Genomic DNA, 22739 nt, shown 5'->3' with positions numbered 1-22739 from the left:
GTGTCAAAAAAGGACTCGGGACATCGAAATTAGCCTAGAAAGGTTTCCGAAAAAGTCAACTTAAGGAATATTCCAAAGAATATTCCAAGGATTATTCCTAAGAATATTCCCAATCAAATTCAGAAATGGGCCGGTTGGCCCAAAGGATTGGGCTGGTTGGGCTAAAGATTTGTGTAATACCTTGAAAATTTAAATATATGAATTATATATTCATAATTATGAATATGTGGGAAAAATAAAAAATAAATCGATTTATAGTTATGAAGAATTTAATCGAGAAATTTTAAAGTTTTGTTTCCAGAATTATTATAATTTACGAGTTTGTGTTATTGAGATTTTATGTTATTTTTGGAGAAATTATATTAATTCATTTGAGTTTAGTTTTGAATTAAACTGGTTATAAAGTTTGAAGTTTGGGAATTAATTATTTAAAATCTGTCGACTGTTCGAAGTCACAATTTATATTTTTGAATAGAGCTTGATCTCACGAACGGTTTGGACGAACGCATAGGCGCAAACCGTTCGTGAAACAGAGTTATAATCAAGAAGTTATAAATGTTTAAAGTCGAGGACAAAATGGTCAATTTATTTTTGAGAAGGCTCCAAATTTCTTTGAGCCAAATCTGGGGAAAGCCACGTGTGTGGCTAAGATTTAGGAAAGAAAAGAATGGACGGTTGTGATGAGAAGGGGAGAAGAGAAAGGAGAGAAATGATGGGGAGAGAGGGCCAATGAGAAAGAAGAGAAAGGAGGGGAAAGGAGAGAGGAAAAAAAAAAAAAAAAAAGAAAGGAAAGGGAAACGGATCCCCTCGAGGAACCGTGACCTGACCCGGTTCTATCTCCTAACTCCAACCACCATGGATGGCGAGGTTGGTGTCAAAATGATCCTTACCTCGAGGCCAATCGATACCTCTATCAATTCCACCCAAAAAGTTAGATAATTTGGCTTTGATATTACAAATCCACATCAGAGGGTGCGACGGGTTTATCTTCGAATCACCAAAATCTAAAACAATTTCCTTCAACCACCACCACCAATAGGCTCCCCTCAATCTCAGGAACAAAACCCATGCATTGGTTGGGGCATTAGAGATGTTTTGGAGTCGAATAAAAAACCCCCAAAATCAAGGGTTTCCGACGGTTCGAGTGTGATTTGAGCTGTTTCCCAGTTAAACTGGACTTGGATGCAGGTATGAAACTTGCTCCACTCACTGAGATCTACATTCCTGTAAAATTTAGTAATTTTTGGAAATAGTTGAAATTTTCCGCTGAGTTGGGGTGGCCAACCGCCATCCTCAGCAACGCATGGCCAGTGAGCCAATGTCGTCTTTTTATGCTAATCTCGATGTGCTGAATACATATTTAATAGGGTAAAGTACAAAAAACTATCTCAACTATTGGTGTCACGACACTTTCATACCTCATCTTTTAAAATTGATAATGTCATACCTCATCTTACGAATTTGTGTCAATGTTAGACCTCCGTCAGTTTTTCTGTTAATTTTTCTGTTAAATGCTGACGTGGCTTAAGATGGGCTGCACTCCTTAGTCCAACTGGATTAAAAAATAATTAAATATATTTTTAATAATTAAATATTAAAAAATTAAAAATAAAATTATTTTTTATATTAAATTGTGGGATCCACCTCTCTTTCTCGCCTCTCTCTCTTCTCTCTTTTTGGGCAACTCTTCCCTCACATCCCCCAACCTTCCCCCTCTTGTCTTCCCCAAACCCAAACACCCCAAACCCAGATCCTATCTTGCTCTCGTCTTCTCTGCGCCAATCACTACCGCCACTTTCCATTTGACCTCCCCCACCGCTTCAATCTCCCTCGCCACTCTCCCTTCGACCCATCCCCAAAATCCCAAAAATCCTTCCTCCACCACCCTCTTTCTCTCATCTCTCTCACTCTCGCCTCTCTCTCTTCTCTCTCTCGGGGCAACCATTCCCACCCATCCCCCCAACCTTCCCCCTCTCGTCTTCCCTAACCCAAACACCCCAAACCCAGATCCCATGAGGAAGATCGATGCCTTCAAGCGCGAGCTTCCTCTCTGCATGTTCCTATTGAATGATGGTTCGTTTTTGTTTCCCTTGGAAAAAAACAAAAAAAATTCAACCTTTGATTTCAAGTACATATTTTCTTGGCTTTTCATAGCTTTTTGAAATATTTCGGGATATGGGATTTGGATTTCTGATGATTTCGATTGATGGGTATTCATAAATTATTTAATTTAATTCGATTTCAGAAATGGGTTTTTGGTGTCAATTGGTTTTGGATGATGGGTTTTGAGTGGTGGTAGTGATCGGCGTAGAGAAGACGGGAGCGACGGGGGAGGTTGAAGCGGCGGATCAGTGGCAGAAAAGTCAAAGAGGGGAAGAGAGGTCGTGAGGGACGGCGATGGGGGACGACGATGGTTTAGAATGGAGATGAGAAAGAAAACAGAGAAGTGTCTAGAGATGGAGAAGACGCCTCTGGTTGTTTTGTTTGGGGATGTGACCACCGCCTCTGGTTGTTCTGTTTAAGGATGTCACAGCGGCTGCGAGTGAGGTAAGGGTTTTGACACTGAAGGTGTCACGCTGGAAGCGGCAGTGGAAGAGTTGGGTGGGGGTTTTGTTAAGCGCCATGGCGTCGATGTGGTGTAACTGTACAGAGAGAGTTTGGGGTTGTGGCGATGGCGGAAGAGGAGGATTGTGGGGCTGTTTGGTTACAAATTTAAATTTAGTGAGGGTGATGAATTTGTAAGGGATAAAAATATTAAATAGAAATATTATTTAATTATTTAATATTTTATTAATTTTTTTATCTAGTTGGACTAAGGAGTGGAGCCCATCTTAAGCCACGTCAGCATTTAACAGAAAAACTAACGGAGGTCTGACATTGGCACAAATTCGTAAGATGAGGTATGACATCGTCAATTTTAAAAGATGAGATATGAAAGTGTCATGACACCAATAGTTGAGGTAGTTTTTTGTACTTTACCCTATTTAATATATATTTGGTGTGATAAACTGAAAATATAATCGTACGTGTTGGTAAGAGAATTGTGGTTATAGACCATGTGTGGGATTAAGGAAATTTAATTAAAGAATCACGAATAATGGTAGTTTAATAAACAAGAGTTTAGTTTGGGCCTATCACCAATATTATTTTCCGAAATAAATATTTCGGGGCCGAGGCATTACAATTTGGGCCAAGGATTTTGGACTGGGTTTGGGCTTAAGGCCCTTTTTTTTTTCTTTTACGGTTGGGTCAACCCGGTCCCTGTCGCGGGTCCGATCGTTGGAAATTGGGTAGCAAATTCCTAAGCTCCAAACGAGCTCAAAACTCAACCATTTTTCACGAAATCAAAGTCAAAATGAAGCTTGTGAAGTAGGGGTTCAAAATATACTAATGGGAGACGGAGCCATAGCCGAAGTTAGTCGGAAATGGGCTACAAAACTCGGATGGCTCGTCGGAAAACTGGGGAGTATTTCCTCGAGGTATTTCCGCACCAAAACACGTTTATTTTTCCAAGGTTCTAAAAAACGGTAGGCGCTAGTCGGGCGGCAGGCTGGTGCCTAGCACCTAGGCGGGCGGCTAGGTGAGTGCCTAGGCAGATTTAAGTAATTTTATTATACATCATATAAATTAATTCAATTTACTACATAATATGTGAATAAACATTGAATAATATGTTATTTTTTTAGACCTTTTTGTATTATTTTCTAAGCCTATAAATTTTTTTGGGCCTTTTTCATTAACAAAATGTAAGGTTGGGCCTTGTATTCCTTGTTTCACCTTCGAATAGAATTGTCCAGTCCATTATAGATGGGCGCAATGGACCCTAACCAAAAACCCAAAGCCATCTAATCCATTTGTTATCCTATATTTCCTACAGTCTCCTGATTCCCAATTAGTGCATTCACCGACTCACCTTTTTCACAATAAAACCTTAAGCTGTTCACTACAAAAAACATTGCCGCCGTCAGCCATATCACCACATCTGCAATTGCAGATCCATACTCTCTCATCTTGTAAACCATCGTCACATCGAGAGTGAGACGGTGAGACGACGGCGAAGTGCAGAGCACCCAGACTGGCCAACGTTTGCATGCTTCTTACTAGACCAGTGTTATTTTCCCAGGCCACCCAGACCGTCAAGCTTCTTTCTAGGTCGCCCAGGCGTCCGCCTTACGCAGCCTAATAACTTTCCCGATTTAGTAAATGATTTTGGGTTAATCGGGGCGGAGCACCGCCTTTTAGCGCCTCTTAGAGCGTTTTTTAGAACACTGTATTTTTCACATGGTAACTCGGAAACCAAGCTATCTCATCAAGAGGAAGGGAAATGACGGACCTCGAATCTTACCTAGGCCGTGAATGGCGAAATATCGCCGGAGAAGTTTTGCTCGTAACGGTCCTCTCCTCGGTCTGTACATGCCCAGAAAGTTTAGATCTTTAGTGAGGGAGAGTGAGAGTCCAAGTGTTGGTTTGGTGGGTCTCGTCGGAGATGAAGACGATGTGGTGGAAGCTGGCCTCGACGCCGGTGATTACAGAGGGAAGAGAGTCCTAGAGTGAGAGAGACGGGAAAGAATAGAGAGGAAAAAGAGAGGGTTAGAGGAAAATGGGATGTTGTGGCAGCACAAGAGAGGTGAGTGAAGGGAGGGAGCCTCGGAAATGTGTGGAGGAAAGGGACATATGGCAACAAGAGAGTGGTCCAAAAGTTTGAAAAATAAAAAGACGGTGTTAGGAAGAGAGAAGGGACACGGCACAGGCAGGAGTGGGGTGTGGGCCCACGTGGCTGACAAAACAACCCACAAAATATCTCTATACATATACCAAATCGCCCTCCACGTTGTAAATTTGTAAAATTTTCATCGCAATTCCAAATTCAATTTCTCTTGTGCCGCCGTGTTCGTATAGTTGCATACTACGCTATTACGCTAAAATAATAAGCCACACATCACTCTAAACGATGGCCAACAGAAGTCGAAATCCTTGCCTCTAGGGGCATTTTTGTCAAATCATTCTTTTAAAATTTATAAAATCATAAAATTAAGGACGAGTTGTCACACGACGTATGAAATTTTTTTAATTATAAAGACATTTTTATAATTATAGCTCACTACGCGTGTACAATGTTTAATGTTAATTTTTACATTTATATTTGTCAAAAGACATTTATTTTAATGTTTTTAGTTAACAAATAGTATGAACTTTTGCACCGTTAATGATTTATTACAAGATGCCCAACGTACAATGTTTATTGTTTTTACATTTGTACTTGACCAAGTATATTTCCAAGCAAACTCAAATAAGGGCATGGTAAACAACGATATTAAGGGAGCATTTTTGCTTACTCATGTGTCATTTCATCTAACTGTGATTAAGTAAGCAAACCCCACTTGAAATTCAAAAGAAATAGATACATTAGTAAGTCCAATAACCATTCCACGTCTGAAGCGTCCCCATTTTGCTCTGCTTCTTCTTCTACTGTACCACCCCAATTCCTCCACCGCTTAAATTGCTCTCTCTCTCTCACTACCATTTTCTCTCTCTACAAGAAGAGACAGTGACCTGGCTGGTAGATCAACCTTGAAAATTTATTATGCAATAATTAATTAAGCAAAGGTTTAGAAGAATTTATTATTGGACCTCCAAAAGCTTTGGCGCATTTGACAACCTTGAGGATGATGGTGATGGGCTTTCCTCCTTCATCTCACCTTCGTCTCCCTTCTTCTTCTCACCCCCGTCGTTGCTGGCAGCGTTGTCGCCTCCATTGTTGTTGCTGCCGCAGTTCTTCGGCATTAATCTAATAACAAACACAAACTCATTAATCCAAACACCACAAAACCCAAAAGTATAGAGAGAGGGAGTGATTTAGAAATTAAGAAATTAAAATGGGGTTTGAATTCGAATAGGATATGGGGAACTGTTGTACAGTTTCCAATTGCCAACGTGGAAACCTGGGAGGATGAGTGAGGTGTTATCAGATTACGACATTAGACATATTGAAAGTCGAATTTGATATTTAGATTCACAAAACTAGCTGCCTTGTCTTTAGACTCTAGAACCCGAAGGCCAAGACATATTCTTTCCTGGCCATAGTCACAAGATTTACAAGTCATTAGTGTGCCCAACGCCCCATCAACATTCATTCACTTTCCAGTTGAGCTCGGCCAACTAGTTGGCATGCCCCGTATTCAACCGAATGACATAATTAACTTATTAGCTGTTCAACATGTGCACCATGTAGACTAAATAGTTTTTAGAATCAACAACAAAAGGAAAACACTTTGATATCACCAATTGTTGTTAGGAAGCTCTAGCAAACATTTTCGAGTGAATTTAAAATAATTTTTTTGGGACACTGTCCTTGAAAAATAATCTGAACTCTCGTTTTTTATTATAATTGTGTTTGTTTCTCGGGAAATGAGGGAAAATAGATGTGAAATTGCATCAAGATTCTTGTTGAAACTGATGCTGATAGTCCAGGTTGTTGTTATTTTAATTATTAATATTGTTAGTTGTTTGAAATCATAGTATGCTGTAATTGACAAGAAATTGAGCAAAATCGACATTTACGAGCATTTCGATGTTATGCAACAACAACAGCAAGGGAGGGACACTTGGAGATATGAATAATGCTAGAGAGATTAAATTTGTAAATTAAATTTTAACAACTAAAGGACATAGAAATTGATAATTGGTTTATTACTTAAACATTGATAAACGTGCTCATTCATATTAATGACACATCATTTGGATTGCAAATTTAGTCTACAAATTTAATCTCACTGGCATTACTCTGGATATTAATGACACATCATTTGGATTGCAAATTTAATCTACAAATTTAATCTCACTGGCATTACTCTGGAGATATTGAGGTGCTCATCAATGGGGACGCGTCTCAGCAGGCATGTGAGGAGGCTTTGTTGGAGGCAAGCTACTTGGGCAGGGCTAGGTCTTCCGAGATGCTCAAGGGATCCGACATGATCTGCCCTCAGGCTGTTGTGCAGCTCTTGCTTCCACTTCCTGCAGAGGCATTGTTGATTAGTTGACACTCTCATCAAGGTAACTTTTAATCAATGATTAATCGAAAAATCCATAAAGGGTATACGTGTCAATTAGGGCTCGTCCTTACGTAGGGAATAACCTCTGCTCATAAGCACTTTTAAGTTGTTATGCTTTTAACTGAGTCTACATTGCCTAAAACATGATTGTGGACAGCAAAAATAATAGGTATGAAGTACAATCAAGGTTACCATAACCAAAATCTCCATGTGTTTTAATTGCTTGAACATATAACTTTTGTTTGGTGACAGTGATGCTATTGATTAGTGCCGGGTGCAATATCAACTCTCAGACAGAATCTGGAGAAACTGCACTAAAGATCTGTGCTAGATATAAACACCAGGAATGCATTAAAATCATGGCTTGAGACGGTGCCGATTTTGGCCTGGTGAATGCTACTGGTCATAGTGCAAGCTTAATTGCAGACTGAGCAAGATGGGCTCTGAACTTCCGACAAGCAGTTGTAGACGTGATTCGATCTGGTGAAACTGTTCAATCAAGCGATACTTCAATATTTTCTCCTCGAATGCTTGTGACTCAAGCAAACGATGTTGATGCTTTGAAGAAACTGATTAAGGGAGCATACGTTAATCTCAAAGAGCAAGATGAAAAGGGACGCTCAGTTGCCATGATTGCTGCAAACGGTGGTTACCTGGAAACTTTCAAATTGCTTACCGACGCTGGGGCTGAAATGAACCTGCTGAATAAACATGATCAGACTGTTATGGAACTCTTCGATACAAATCAATATGGCGAAGAATTTGAAAGATTATTGTTTAAGAATGCTGCAGCACAAAAGGGACTCGATGGTCATGTTGAGTTTTATGGTACGCACATCATGCAGCACAACACTGGAAAGTTGATTTAGTCTACATTGATAAACAAGGGTTCTGATGTCAATGCTCTTGATGCTGATGGATATAGTCCGTGAGGAGGCCACGCTACGCTTTGCGAGCTTTTGATTTCTATACACCACTAATGCAAGACACGAGACAGCTCTCTCGCTTACTAGGAAACGTAGGTAGGCCACACTAAGCCAAGCCCTACCCAGATAACAAAGCGGTATTGAAGTCGGGCGGAGAGGACGAAAAGTTCGAACCAAACAACAGACAGCGCTACGTGGCAACGACAAAGAAAATGTAGAAGGAAGGAAGGCATGGACAGTTATTCGGTTTGCAGTCGCAAGCCGTATCCGTGGAGGGAGGTTTAACAAAGTAGCTCGGATTCACTCCGAGGGCAAACAGAATGGCGGCTAAGACTCTTGAAGTTTTGGTTTCAACTTGTTGTTTTCACATTAAACTGCTGCAACGGCAGCATGGTTTATACACATTTTACATACACGCATGCACACATACGCATGCAATAAACAAATGCAATATAGGGTGTTGTGCTTGCTGTCCATGATGCAGCAACTAGAAAAAAATAAGCAGCAAACCATGTGGTGTCTAGCTGTCAAGGAATATACAACATTCCTTTTCACGTGCAATATTCCCTTCCATACTGTCCATACTGTACTGTCCATACTGTCAATACTCCCCCTCAAGCTGGATCAAGGGGGTTGATTGATCCAAGATTGAACAATAACCGTTGAAACTGTGTAAAATCGAGAACTTTCGTGAAAAGGTCCGCAAGTTGATCATGACTTCTAGTGTACACAGTTTCGATGACTTTGGATTGAACTTGAGTGCGGATGAAGTGGCAGTCAACTTCAATGTGTTTAGTCCGTTCATGGAAGACAGGATTGGATGCAATATGCATTGCAGCCTGGTTGTCACAGAATAAGGACATGGGTTCCTTGCTGGTGAAGCCAAGATCAAGAAGGAGACTCTTCAACCAGATGAGTTCAGAAGCTGTTGCTGCCATGGCCCGATATTCAGGTTCAGCACTGGACCGTGCAACCACTGTTTGTTTTTTACTTTTCCAGGTGACAAGGTTTCCACCTACAAAGGTACAAAAACCTGTGGTGGATTTTCGATCAAGGGAATTACCAGCCCAGTCAGCATTGGTATAGGCCAGAATGTTATTAGACTCATTTTTCTGCATGAGTATGCCTCTGCCGATCGAACCCTTGAGATATCGGAGTATTCTCTTGACAATTTCCCAATGAACCAATGTAGGAGAATGCATAAACTGACTGATAAGGCTAAAGGAGTAAGCAATATCAGGCGTTGTGATAGTGAGGTAAATGAGTTTCCCAACCATGCGTTGATACACATTAGGATTTGATAGGGGTTTACCTGGAACATCCAATTGAAGTTTGCTAGCAAGTGGGGTGCGAGCAGGTTTGCAGTTGACCATATGTGCTTCTTTAAGAAGGTCAAGAACATACCTCCTTTGATTCAAGAATAAACCCTTGGAAGAGGTAGCCATCTCAATTCCCAAAAAATATTTCAAGGTTCCCAAGTCTTTAATGGCAAACTGTTGGTGAAGCGACCTTTTTAAGAGCCTCTAGTTCATCCATGTTGTCCCCCGTGATGATAAGGTCGTCAACATATATAAGAACGATGAGCTTCCCTTGGACACCACTTCGAACAAAGAGAGAAGAGTCAGCATGACTCCTTTTGAACCCTGCCACTTCAAGAACGGAGCTCAGTTTGGCGTACCAAGCTCGAGGACACTGTTTAAGTCCATATATAGCTTTATGAAGCTTGCAGACTTTGGTAGGTTCTTGTTATTGAGGGTGTCCTGGAGGTAGCTTCATGTACACCTCTTCTTGAAGCTCACCGTGAAGAAATGCGTTTTTAACATCCATTTGAAACAAGGGCCAGTCGTGGTTGACTGCTACTGATAACAACACCCTTACTGTGTTCATTTTGGCGACGGGAGCAAAAGTCTCCTTGTAATCAATACCGTAGGTTTGAGTGAACCCCCGTGCAACCAATCGTGCCTTGTGTCTTTCAATGGTACCATTGGAATTGAATTTGGTCTTGTAAATCCATCTACTCCCTACGGCTTTCTTCCCTTTGGGAAGGTCTACCACACTCCAGGTTTGATTTTCGTTCAGTGCTTTGAGCTCATTATGCATGGCTTCTCTCCACACGGGCATACATACTGCTTCTTGAAAGTTTTTAGGCTCAACATTATTTGTCACCTGACTTAGGAAGGATGCATGAGATGCTGACAGTTTGTGATAAGTAAGAGCTTCAGAAATGGGATGCCTTGCACTGTAAGTGATGTACTCTTATAGCCGTAGAGGAGGATTGCGATCGCGAGTTGGGTTCTTTTTTGGTGCTGCTACAATTGGTTGTGTGGCAACAACTGGTGCTGGGGCACGAGGTATATCTTCACTGACCATCTCATCAACTGGGGAATCACTTATAGGGTGGTATGGGGGGGTGTCTGTATGGATTTCAGCAAGAGTTGGTAGTGGAAAAATATCCATTAGACTCTCCCCCTGAGAACTATTCGGGGAGTGATTGTTGAAGAAAGGAACGAGTTCATCAAACCGTACATCCCTAGAGACAACCAGCTTCCCAGTGTGTGGGTTATAACATTTGTATCCCTTTTGAGAACTCGAGTACCCCATAAACACACACTTGATAGCTCGAGGTTCGAGTTTATCACGATGATTTGCTTGAACGTGAACATAACAAGTGCATCCAAAAATCCTGAAATGAGTTAAATCAGCAGTTCTTCCCTTCATAACTTCAAAAGGTGATTTGGAATTCAGGACACGAGTGGGAAGTCTGTTAATGATATAGGCTGCAGTGAGGAGTGCTTGGGACCAGAATCTCTTGGGAACTTGCATCTGAAACATAAGAGACCTAGTTTTCTCCAATAAATCCCTATTCTTGCGTTCGGCAACACCATTTTGTTGTGGTGTACCCACACAACTAGTTTGATGCAAGATACCATGACTGCTCAAGTAGTTTGACAGATTATTGGAGGTATACTCGGTGCAATTATCTGACCGTAAGGTATATATTTTTGAGGAGAATTGGTTGGTTATTAGCTTATGAAAGTCTTGAAAAGCTGTAAAAAAATTCACTTTTAGACTTTAAGAGATATAACCAGGTAACCCTAGAGTAGTCATCTATGAATGTAACAAAATACTTGTACCCATCAAATGACTCAACACGGGAAGGTCCCCAAATATCTGAGTGTACAACTTCAAAGAGTTTACTGGTTCTAGATTTAGAGGGTACAAAAGGTAGCCTAGTGGCTTTTGACATTTGACAGATCTCACACTCATGTGTGTTGGTACAATAATTTGGAAATAATTTAGACATTACTGGTTCGGAGGGATGAGCGAGGCGTTGGTGCCAAAGTTGATGCTTCTGGACATGGCTTAGGGTGGCAATGGGTTCCTTAATTTGATTGAACTCCTTTGAGATGTAGTACATACCATTTAAGAAAAAACCCTCACCAATCTTCTTCTGAGTGACTCGATCCTGAAACACAACTGTGTGAGGAGAAAAAATAGCAAGACAGTTCAAAGTATGTGTGATGTTTCCTATGGACAGAAGCTGAAATGGAAATAAGGGTACATATAGTGCCGTAGACTCTACATCACTCCCCATCAATTTAATTTTTCCTTTTCCTAGGACTGGTTCCCCTTTCCCATTCGCTACAGACACATGAGTAGGATTAGGTAATTTTTGAAACTCATGTAGACAAGCTTGGTTGTTGGTTATATGGTCAGTGGCACCTGAGTCTACAATCCAAAAATCGTGTGTGAGATTGAGAGCCGTGGAAAGTGCACAAATGATACCTGGGATATTGCTGGATGTAGTGGTGTTTGAATTTGCCAGAAAACCAGCAAATTTTCGAAGCATTTCTGTGGAATTTTCCGTGGTGACATTGTTACCCTCAGCGATATCACTCTTCTTTTGGAGAAAGGCGGCAAACTCATTGATCAGGGAGATAGGGCTTGAGGTGAAGTTTGACATCTCTTTAGATGGACAGCTCAAAGATTGGAAGGCTTTAGGCGCAAACCCTTTCCCATCCCTGATCATTTTTCCTTCCTTGTTAAACTTAGGTTTTAACTCAGGGTGTAAAATCCAGCATTTTTCCCGTACGTGCCCCTTGGTGTTGCAGTATGTGCATTTCCAGTCAGCTTTCTTTCCATTAAAAAGCCTTTCACTAGTGAAGTTGTGGTTACTGGTGAAAGCCCTAGCTTCTGGGCTAGACCGGGGCTCAACATGCATTACTTTCCTTCGAGTTTCCTCTCTTTGGACTGCTTGACACACGTTGACGAACGATGGAAGCTCAGGAGTCATTAGTAAGTGGCTACGCAAGTCTTCATACTCAACTCCCAAGCTTGCCAATAGTTGGAACACTTTATCTTCATCAGCCCTTTTCAAGAGTGCAGCGGATTCAGTGGTGTGTGGACGGTATAGATCAAGTTCATTCCACATAGATTTCATGCTTCCAAGATGCTGAATGAAAGTTTCATACTCTGCCATAGTGGTTGTCAAAAGAGGCAGCTGGGAGCAGGAGAGAATGAGAAATGAGAGTTGAGGTGTCGGTGGCGGTGAGGAGGGGTGGGGGTTGTTTTATACTACTGAGAGTTGAGGTGTAGTGTGGACTTGTGGAATGTTTGTGACAAAGCATATTTCAGGAAGTTCCAGTCTTTGTATCGGAGACTGGGAGACCGGAAACACAAATTATTTTACTTTCCAAATTTTAAATCTTAAGCATGATTTCATCACCACCCACGTGTCCAAGAATTTAAGATAACACAATCCACTTGTTGTTCCTTATAGATCCTTATAGAAACACAACCCTCACAGCCCATTTTTATAACAATTTGGCATATGGAATCATGCTAAAAATTTTCTGCGTAAAATGACAGCTTCAAAAGGTGTATTCTTCTCAGATGAAATCCCAATTAGATTAAAGTTATTTTTAGCTAGGCCTGAAATTTGATTTTAATCTCATTTTGTTTTTTGTAATGCATAAATCATCACTTTACTTTCTAAAACTCAAAGTTTGCTCTTCTTTGCTCCCCCATAACTCGATTTTGATCTCATTTTGCCCGTTGAAACTTGAAGGTTATCTCTATAAAACTCAAAATTCGCTCTACATTGCCTTAGATCTGTTAATTTCTTGTTGTAGGCTTGATATGGATGCGGCAAACTAATCAATTTCTTTTTTTATTTTTTTCATGTCTTCAATATTTTGTAAACTTAATATTATCTGATTGTTGAATGTTAACGCATAGTGGAGATTTATAATCAAATATATTGCACATGTGGCATAGCTTTATTGGATGTTGTGTCCCACATATATCTGAGGAGACGAACTATAAGTTTCAAGGAGAAGATAGAGTCTACAAGTCAAAGTAGAACGAATTTTGAGTTTCAGGGAGTAAAGTTGTGACTTTTAAGTTACAAAGGGCAAAATGGGATAAAAAAATAGAGTCTCAGGGAGCATAGCTAAAAATAAGCGTTAGGTTAATATTGAAATTAGAAATCAACCTTATTATTTATCCGTAATATAAACACATAAAATTTAAGAAATAATTCATTAAATTCAAGGGAATTGTTATTAACACTCCAAAAATCTCATTCTACACTCCAAACTTTCTATATTAGGAAAGAAAAATACACTTATGAGGAGTGTAGAATGAGATTTTTGGAGTGCCAATAACACTTCCCAAATTCAATATCAAATTAAAAAAGCCACTTAGTACTACGGTCTAATGATATTCCTCATCACTTGTAAGTGTAAGATTTTAAATTCGATTTTCGCCAAAGCTGAATTTTAACCACATTATTGCTAGTTTATTATGAGGCTTAACCACTCCACCACTCTCTTAGTATAGATAATATCATTTGGTAAAAAAAATCAAAACAAATTTAATGCATACTCATAATTGTATACAATTTTTTATTTATTTTAAATTTACTACTATGAGTTCGAAACTATTACAATAATTCACGAGATTCGAACCTGAGATGCATGGGTACAAATCCAACACATCAACTAGGATATTTGACCACATGCAAATAATTGTATACAATGATAATGCACTTGAAATATGAGTCCGAAAAACCTAAATGAGCTCCTAACAATAATTTAGAGAGGATTTAAAAAAACGTCAACTCTAATCATGCTCCATATCCGCCTCCTAGGATAGTAATTCATCTAGGAGCTCTTGCTCTTCATATATAATGCTAATTGATTTAATATTATTTTAAATAATTAATTAATTCTTATTAGCTAATTATTAAGTCATAGCCATTTTAACTCACTAAAGTAAGGAGTATGTTTGTAGTACAACTTTTTTGAAGATCATCCTAAATCATCTCTAAAAGAGGTGTCAAATTTTATACATAAAATTTCATTCGACAATTTATGTGACATTTTGACATTTTTAAAGTTTTGTTCTTCATCCAATATGTCAAATTAAATTATTATTTTATCATATTATTTTCATAATTTCTGTTTTATATTTTAATTTTTACCTATAATATGTCAACTTAAACTATTATTTTATTACATTTTTTTTTTCTGTTTAAATTTCACATATAAAAATAATTTATAATAAAAAATTATATTAATTAACAATGGCGTACAAATACAAATAATTCAGCAAAAGAAAACTTATCAATCGAAAATAGAATAAATAAGTACGGTGGGATGTCGGTCCGCAAAGTAATTCGTTTGACAAAAAAAAAAAAAAAAAAAATGTTATTCGTTTTACGTAGCACTTCACAAAGGATGTCCGTTAAAGTAATTCGTTTGACAAAAAATGCACTTTAGGATCTGTTGAAGCACAAAGGGATAACTGTTCAAAAGGTAATGACAAAACAAGCATCGCAGATGTCTCTGGAATTGAAGCAGCACAAAGTTATTCGTTTGACAAAAAAAATAAAGCACTGTAGGATGTCCGATGAAGCACAATTGTTGCAAAGTAATTCGTCAAACCGTCGCATCAAAATCCATCAATACATCATTGCATATTCCTTGGTAAGCGATGGAACAGATGAACAACCTGGAATTACTGCAAGTAAGTTATCCCATCCGCCCCTCCCACCTCCACAGTGCCTATCCAGTAACTCTTTCAAGGGTATGCTCATTTCCTCTTCAACAGTGCAAGGCTTGTTCACATGTCCCGAAATACAAAATAATTTTGTCCCTGAATTGTTCTTTTTCCCAAAACTGGCAAACCACTCTGGTGCACGCCTAAAAATGGTGGGAGAACAGCCTCCGTTTCCACATTTGTAACAGTGGTGGGTGTTGGAGTAAATATGTTCTTATTTAAATATTTTAATTGCTATGTTTTTGTCCGTTGTGGTTTTTATATTTAGATTTATTACAATCATTAAATATATAAATATATATATAGTCTAAATTGTCTTTAATCTTACTTTTTGATGAGGAGTAATCTCCTCCACTACTTTTGAAACGTGAGAAAACTTTCTCACATTAATTAATGAGATCCCTTCTCTGAACAGAGAAGAAGATTAGGTTAGATTATATCTTTATATATATTTTTTGTTTCGTTTGAATATTTATGGTTTTGATTTGACCGTTTTGGTTTTCTTCAATTTTGATTCTTTTAGTTTTGATTCTTTGAGATTTTCAAGCCCTTGAATCTTAAAAATTTGCAACGTATATTTTATTGTCTTGCATATATATATGTTCCTTGTTTCGAAGAAAATGGTGAGAAGAAAAAGAAACAACAACTTATTATTTTTTTAAATTGAGTTCTGAAAGCAACATATAGAAAAGGTGTGAGTTCAAAAGTTCTTTCATTGTGCAAGGAAGAACCTATCAAAAAAAGAAGGTTCTGGGCTATTTTATCTTGGGGACGACGTAGTGTTTGTAAACTGCTTGCGCACTTTGGGTAGAGCCGTGAAACGTCTTAAAGAGAGCGACTTAGTCCGCAACTCATCCCAAGAATCATTCACCACTCAAAGCTTTTAAATTTTTTCGGGTAACTTCTGTTGGAACTTACTTGTGTTATGTGGGACTGCCAGTCCCACATTGGCCATACACCTTTTGGAACAACTCTTTATAAGTGAGTTCACTCACTTATAGTTTGAATTGAATTGGGCCAAAGCCATGGACCTTGGGCCTTAGACTTGGAGAGTTTGGGTGTATATATTAAATGTCAAAGATGGGCCTTGGGCCTTGGGGCTCGGATGGACGAAAAACACAAGTTACGTTTTTGATTTTTTGGATTCAGTTTTCCCGAAACAGTTTCATTCAGTTTTTAATTTGAATGAACAGTTGCATTCAGTTTTCTTTTTAACAAAAACTGATAAGCATGAACGGTTGGGAAGTTCAAATGATGCCATTATATATATGGTTTGCATTACAGAAACAGAATTCAATTCACATAACCATTCCTTTATTTTTCCGCTGAGAACAACACAACCAATTCGCCAAGAATCCGAGTTCTAGTGCAAGAACTTGGATTAGATAGTTGTATCCTGCAAGATAGACGTCCAAGGACTGCTGCACTGGTGTAGGGACGAATTTCTGTCTTAGGAGATTGCTTCTGCAAGCCTCTATCTGCAAGAAACAAGTCAGTGATTTGTGTGTTTATATATAATCTCATTAAGTGTTTATGTTCTAATATATTGTGTTTGTAGTTGATCTTTTACATTTGAAATAAAACTGTGCAAATTTTATATATAATATACACTTGACATTTGGTTGGTTATAACAACTTCATTCCTTTCTATTTTAGTTTTTAACAATTTTAAGACGGATTCAATCTGCCATGCATTATAAGGAAAACTCTGCTTCTCAGAAAAATCTTGTTGAAGAGCAACCGATTGCAATGATATCAGAAATCAACGTAGTTGATGGATCCGAGGGATGGTGGGTGGACACTGGCGCTTATCGCCATGTTTGCTACAATCGTTCCCTTTTCAAGACCTATTCTGTGGCTGAGGGAAGGAAGGTCTTGTTGGGTGATTCGCACTTAACTGATATTGCTGGTACTGGAGAGGTGGAGTTAGAGTTCACATCTGGAAAAACCATGATACTGAAAGATGTGATGCACGCTCCAGCGATAAGGAATAATCTTGTCTTGGGCTTTCTTCTCAACAAGGCTGGATTCACTCAAACGTTTGGATCAGATACGTATACTCTTACTAAAAATGGGGTTTTTGTGGGAAAAGGGATATGCTACTGATGGAATGTTTAAATTGAATATTGATAAAATGACTACTTCTGCTTACATGTTGTTTTCTTTTAATACTTGGCATGCTAGACTTTGTCATGTTAACAAACGCTTGGTTAAGAACATGAGTAACTTAGGCTTTTTACCTAACTTATCATTGAATGATTTTGAAAAATGTGAATATTGTAGTCAAGCTAAAATCACTAGAACTTCACATAAATCTGTCAATAGAGAATCTGAACCACTTAACTTAATTCATTTTGATATATGTGAATTTGATAGAGTGTTAACTAGAAATGGAAAACGTTATTTTATTACCTTTATTGATGATTGTTCAAATTACAGTTTCGTCTATCTTATGAAAAAATAAAAGTGAAGCTATTGACATGTTCAAAACTTTCCTGACTAAAGTTGAAAATCAATTTAATCGTAAGATTAAAAGATTTCGTAGTGATAGAGGACAAGAATATGAATCCATTGAATTTGTTAATTTGTTTAAGTCTCATGGAATTATTCATGAAACGACTGCTCCTTATTCTCCTGAAATGAATGGTAAAGCGGAAAGAAAAAATCGAACTCTTTGTGAATTGATTGTTGCTACTTTACTTAGTTCTGGAGCTGCTTCTTATTGGTGGGGTGAAATTGTGTTGACTGTATGTTATGTGTTAAATAGAATCCCTAATTCAAAAACGAATTTTTCTCCTTATGAAATTTGGAAAAATAAGAAACCAAATGTGTTGTATTTCAGAACTTGGGGTTGTTTACCTTATGTTTGTAAACCTGATCCAAGAAGATCGAAATTGGCTAGTAGAGTATATGAATGTGTTTTTATTGGTTATGCATGTAATAGCAAAGCATATAGATTTTATGATTTGAAAAACCATGTCATAATTGAGTCACTTGATGTTGATTTTTATGAGAATAAATTTCCTTTTAATCTTCGAAATAGTGGGGTTTCTAATTCTTCTAAAATTTATGAACCTACTAGTGTAGAACATAGTCAATCTGCATTAGAACCTAGGAAAAGTAAAAGAGCTTGAATAGCTAAAGATTTTGGGCCTGATTTTCATGTATATAACTTACAAGAATATCATAATACAATTCAAGAAGCTTTAACTTCTTTAGATGCATATTTGTGGTAAGAAGTTATAAATGATGAAATGGAGTCCCTATAGTCAAATCAAACTTGGCACTTGGTGGATCTTCCACCTGGTTGCAAAACAATAGGTAACAAATGGATTCTTAAAAGAAAATTAAAACCTGACGGATCAGTTGAAAATTTTAAAGCCAGGCTATAGACAAAGAGAAAATATTGATTTCTTTGATACTTATTCACCTGTTACTAGAATAACATCTATTTGTGTATTGTTTGCTTTAGCTTCTATTCATGATCTTGTTGTGCACCAAATGGATGTTAAAACAGCTTTCTTAAATGGTGAATTAGAGGAAGAAATATATATGGATCAACAAGAGGGTTTTATCATTCCAGGACAAGAAAATAAAGTTTGCAAGTTAGATAAGTCACTTTATGGATTGAAACAGAATCCTAAACAATGGCATGCAAAATTTGATAGTTTGGTTACTTCGAATGGTTTTAAAATAAATGAAAGCGACAAATGCATCTATTATAAGTTTGAAAATAATATTTGCACGATAATATGCCTATATGTGGATGATTTGCTTATTTTTTGTTTGAATATTCATTTTGTGAATAATGTCAAAACTTTATTATTTGCTAATTTTGATATGAAAGACTTGGGTGAAGCTAGTGTAATACTTGGTTTGAAAATAATTAGGTCCGAAAATGGGTTTTCTTTAGATCAATCCCACTACATAGGAATTTATTTTAAGAAAGTATAATTATTTTGATTGTAAATCAGCATGTACTCCTTATGATCCTAGTGTAAAATTGTTTAAGAACACTGGTGATAATGTTAAACAATATGAGTATGCGAGCATTATTGGTAGTCTTCGTTATGCTACTGATTGCACTAAGCTTGATATATCTTATGCCGTAGGAGTTTTATGCAAGTTCACTAACAGACCTAGTTTGGAGCATTGGCCTGCTATAGAGAGGCTTATGAGATACCTTAAAAGGACGATGAATTTCATATTACACTATGAGAAGTTTCCCGCTGTCCTAAAAGGTTACAGCGATGCTGATTGGAATACCCTGTCAGATGACTCTAAAGCCACTAGTGGATATATTTTTAGTATTGGTGGCGGGGCTGTGTTATGGAAGTCGAAGAAACAGATTATCTTGGCTCAGTCTACTATGGAGTCAGAATTAATAGTGCTAGCTACGGCAAGCGAAGAAGCAGGATGGTTAAGAAACCTACTGTCAGATAACCCTTTATGGGAGAAACTGATTCCAGCAGTTTTGATCCACTGCGATAGCACAATGGCAATAACTAAAGTGCAAAACCGTTATTATAATGGGAAAATGCGACAAATATGTCGTAAGCACATCACTGTAAGAGATTATCTCTTTAATGAAGTTGTAAGAATGGATCATATACGGTCTTAAGAAAACTTGGTTGATCCTTTGACGAAAGGGCTAGCACGAGAAAAGGTTTGGAAAACCTCGAAAGGGATGAGACTAAAGCCCGTAGAAAATTGAGTCATTTGTGATAGCAACCCAGCCTATAGACAAGAGATCCCAAGAAATAAGTTCAAATGGTAATAACAAGTCACAAGTGATATGAGCGAAGTCTTGCTAATTTTAATTTGGAATATTATTCCATGTCCATCCCTAAGAAGCATGACATCCTGAAGCGTTTTTAGGTTGAGATTTTTTTTCTTAATAAGGTTTATACCTATGTTGAGTGGGATATCTAGCTACAGGTATATCCTTGATAGTCTTACCTATGTGAATGTGGAGGTGAGGCCGTTTCCTATGAAATCTTGGGCAAGTTTCTAGAGCGTTCACTATACTGGGATACAAGCACATGGTCGTAATGTGTTGGCTTTTTGAACTTCACCTTAATAAAGTTATGTGTGTGGTGTTGTCAGAGATAGAGTTCAAAACTATAAGTTACTCTAGTATAGTCTGGATCACTAACACTATGTATAGGTTCAAGTTGAGAAACACCTTTACTTATGCATAGCTTTATAATATGTTGCTTGATTTACAGTTTTTAAACAAAAACAAGTGGGGGATTGTTGGAGTAAATATGTTTTTATTTAAATATTTTAATTGCTCTGTTTTTGTCCGTTGTGGTTTTTATATTTGGGTTTATTACAATCATTAAATATATATATATATATAAAACCTAAATTTTCTTTAATCTTACTTTTTGATGAGAAGTAATCTCCTCCACTACTTTTGAAACGTGAGAAAGCTTGCTCACATTAATTGATGGGATCCCTTCTCTAAACAGAGAAGAAGATTAGGTTAGATTATGTCCTTATGCATTTTTTTGTTTCGTTTGAATGGTTTTGATTTGACTGTTTTGGTTTTCTTCAGTTTTGATTCTTTAAGATTTTCAAGCCCTTGAATCTCAAAAATTTGCGACGTATATTCTATTGTCTTGCATATATATATATATATATATATATATATATATGTTCCCTATTTCGAAGAAAAAGGTGAGAAGAAAAAGAAATAACAGCTTATTATTTTTTTTTAAATTGAGTTCTGAAAGCAACATATTGAAAAGGTGTGAGTTCGAAGGTTCTTTCATTGTGCAAGGAAGAACCTATTAAAGAAGAAGGTTCTGGGCTGTTTTATCTTGGGGACGACGTGGTGTTTGTGAACTGCTTGCACAGATTGGGCAGAGCCGCAAAACATCTTAAAGAGAGCGACTTAGTCCGCGACTCATCCCAAAAATCATTTACCACCTAAGGCTTTTAAATTTTTTCGGGTAACTTCGTTCCTTTCTATTTCAGTTTTTAAATTTTGAACAACTTGATTTCTGCAATTTTCTTCTTTGGTTCTACAAAGATATGAAAAGATCAAAATCAACTTATTCCTTTTATCTATTGCATAACTTGCGTTACCAACATTCACATGGAAAAATTCATGAAGGAAAACTACAATTTTGAAGTTAAATTAGGTTTTAATGAATAAATTTAGACTACGTATGTCCACAAACACATTGATCTGACATCAAATGATATGAATTACAAAGAACAGGAATAAAATGAGTTCTATCACAGTAATGAACAATAGATAAGGTAATAATTGTGCAAATGGTTCTCTACATGTGCAGGCTGTGCAGGCCATGAGATTTAGTTGTGTGCGTTCACAGCAACACCAATGGTTCTTCCCTGCTTGAAAATATAGAGGATTACTTCCAAACAGAAATACATTGGCATCAAATACGTGTGAAATCAAAGCCATGCCTTCCACCCATTTGTTTGCACTTGATGTTTTAGATTTTCATGGTTAATCTGCAAGCAATGATGATAAAATAAGAAGTCTAACTATAATGCACAATCCCAAATATAAAGGTTGTAAGCAATTTAACCTAAATACCTTTAACTTTGACAATTTTCTCATGGCAATACTTTTACTTCAGTTGCTTTTAGAATACTCAAAGATAAATAATTTGTCAAGTTTGAGGTAACAAATTGTATTACAAAATTAAATAGTAAGAAATGTTACCTTAATCTTGTACTTCAACCTTTGTACTTTGAAACGGGTGTGATGCTTGTAAAACTAACAAAAAATGCAATTTTACTTCTATTTGAAAATTGAATGCAATTTGAATTTATAGTATGCTTTCGTATGAAAATAAGAAAAGACTTACTGTATGCGAATTGAATGCAATTTTACTTCCAGTTGGTGGATATCAGTGGTACCAGGGAGGACAGCCCCAGCAGGGAGAGATTCCTTCTAGTAGTGCAGGATCTTCAAGGCAGTCTGGTCAGCCTAGTCAGGGGCGTAATGTGCAGAGTCGAGGTGGTCAGACTAGTAGAGGTCGTGGTGGACGACAGTAGACCCAAGAGCGTATCCACAATATCTCTCTGCAGGATGCTTAGAATAATCCTGACTTGATCATGGGTACGTTAAATATCCTTGGTTATTTTGCTAGAGTATTGATTGATTGTGGTGCGACACATTCTGTTATTTTTCATACATTTGCTTAAGTGACGCAACCTCACCTTACACTTCTAGGGTATGATTTAGAGTTTGCTATGCCTAGAGGGGAGAGATGTTATGTCGATTATGTGTATCCAGGATGTCCAGTGATGGTGGAGGATGTAGTTATGCTAACTAATCTTATCCCGTTAGATATTGTTGATTTTGATGTGATTTTGGGCATAGATTGGTTGTATTTTAATCGTGCCAATATAGATTGCTACGGGAAAACAGTTACATTCTATCGTCCTGGATTGCATGTGGTTACTTTTATGGGTGAGCAGAGTGGGGTAAGACATGGCGTTATTTCTGCTGTGTTATCAAAAGGTTGCCAGGGATATTTAGCTCATGTGGTGTTGAACGATGTTGCTCCTAAAAGCGTGGAGGACGTAAGGGTAGTCAGGCATTTTCCTGATGTATTCCCTGATGATTTACCTGGATTGCCGCCAGACCGAGATGTGGAGTTTACTATTGATTTGCTTCCAGGTACAAATCCTATATCCTTGACTCCTTATCGAATAG

The 22739-nt window shown here is 37.7% G+C and overlaps 1 pseudogene; it reads right to left on the bottom strand.

Annotated features, from left to right (window-relative positions):
* Nucleotides 1-14942: 14942 nt before the first annotated feature.
* The window catches only part of LOC137732590 (NADH dehydrogenase [ubiquinone] flavoprotein 1, mitochondrial-like), a 29544-nt pseudogene continuing 21747 nt past the window's right edge, over nt 14943-22739 (bottom strand).

Source organism: Pyrus communis, chromosome 4 (genome assembly GCF_963583255.1).
Source record: "Pyrus communis chromosome 4, drPyrComm1.1, whole genome shotgun sequence".
NCBI lineage: Eukaryota > Viridiplantae > Streptophyta > Magnoliopsida > Rosales > Rosaceae > Pyrus > Pyrus communis.
Note: the sequence above shows the minus strand (reverse complement) of the source record. Positions and strands in the feature narration are given on the sequence as shown.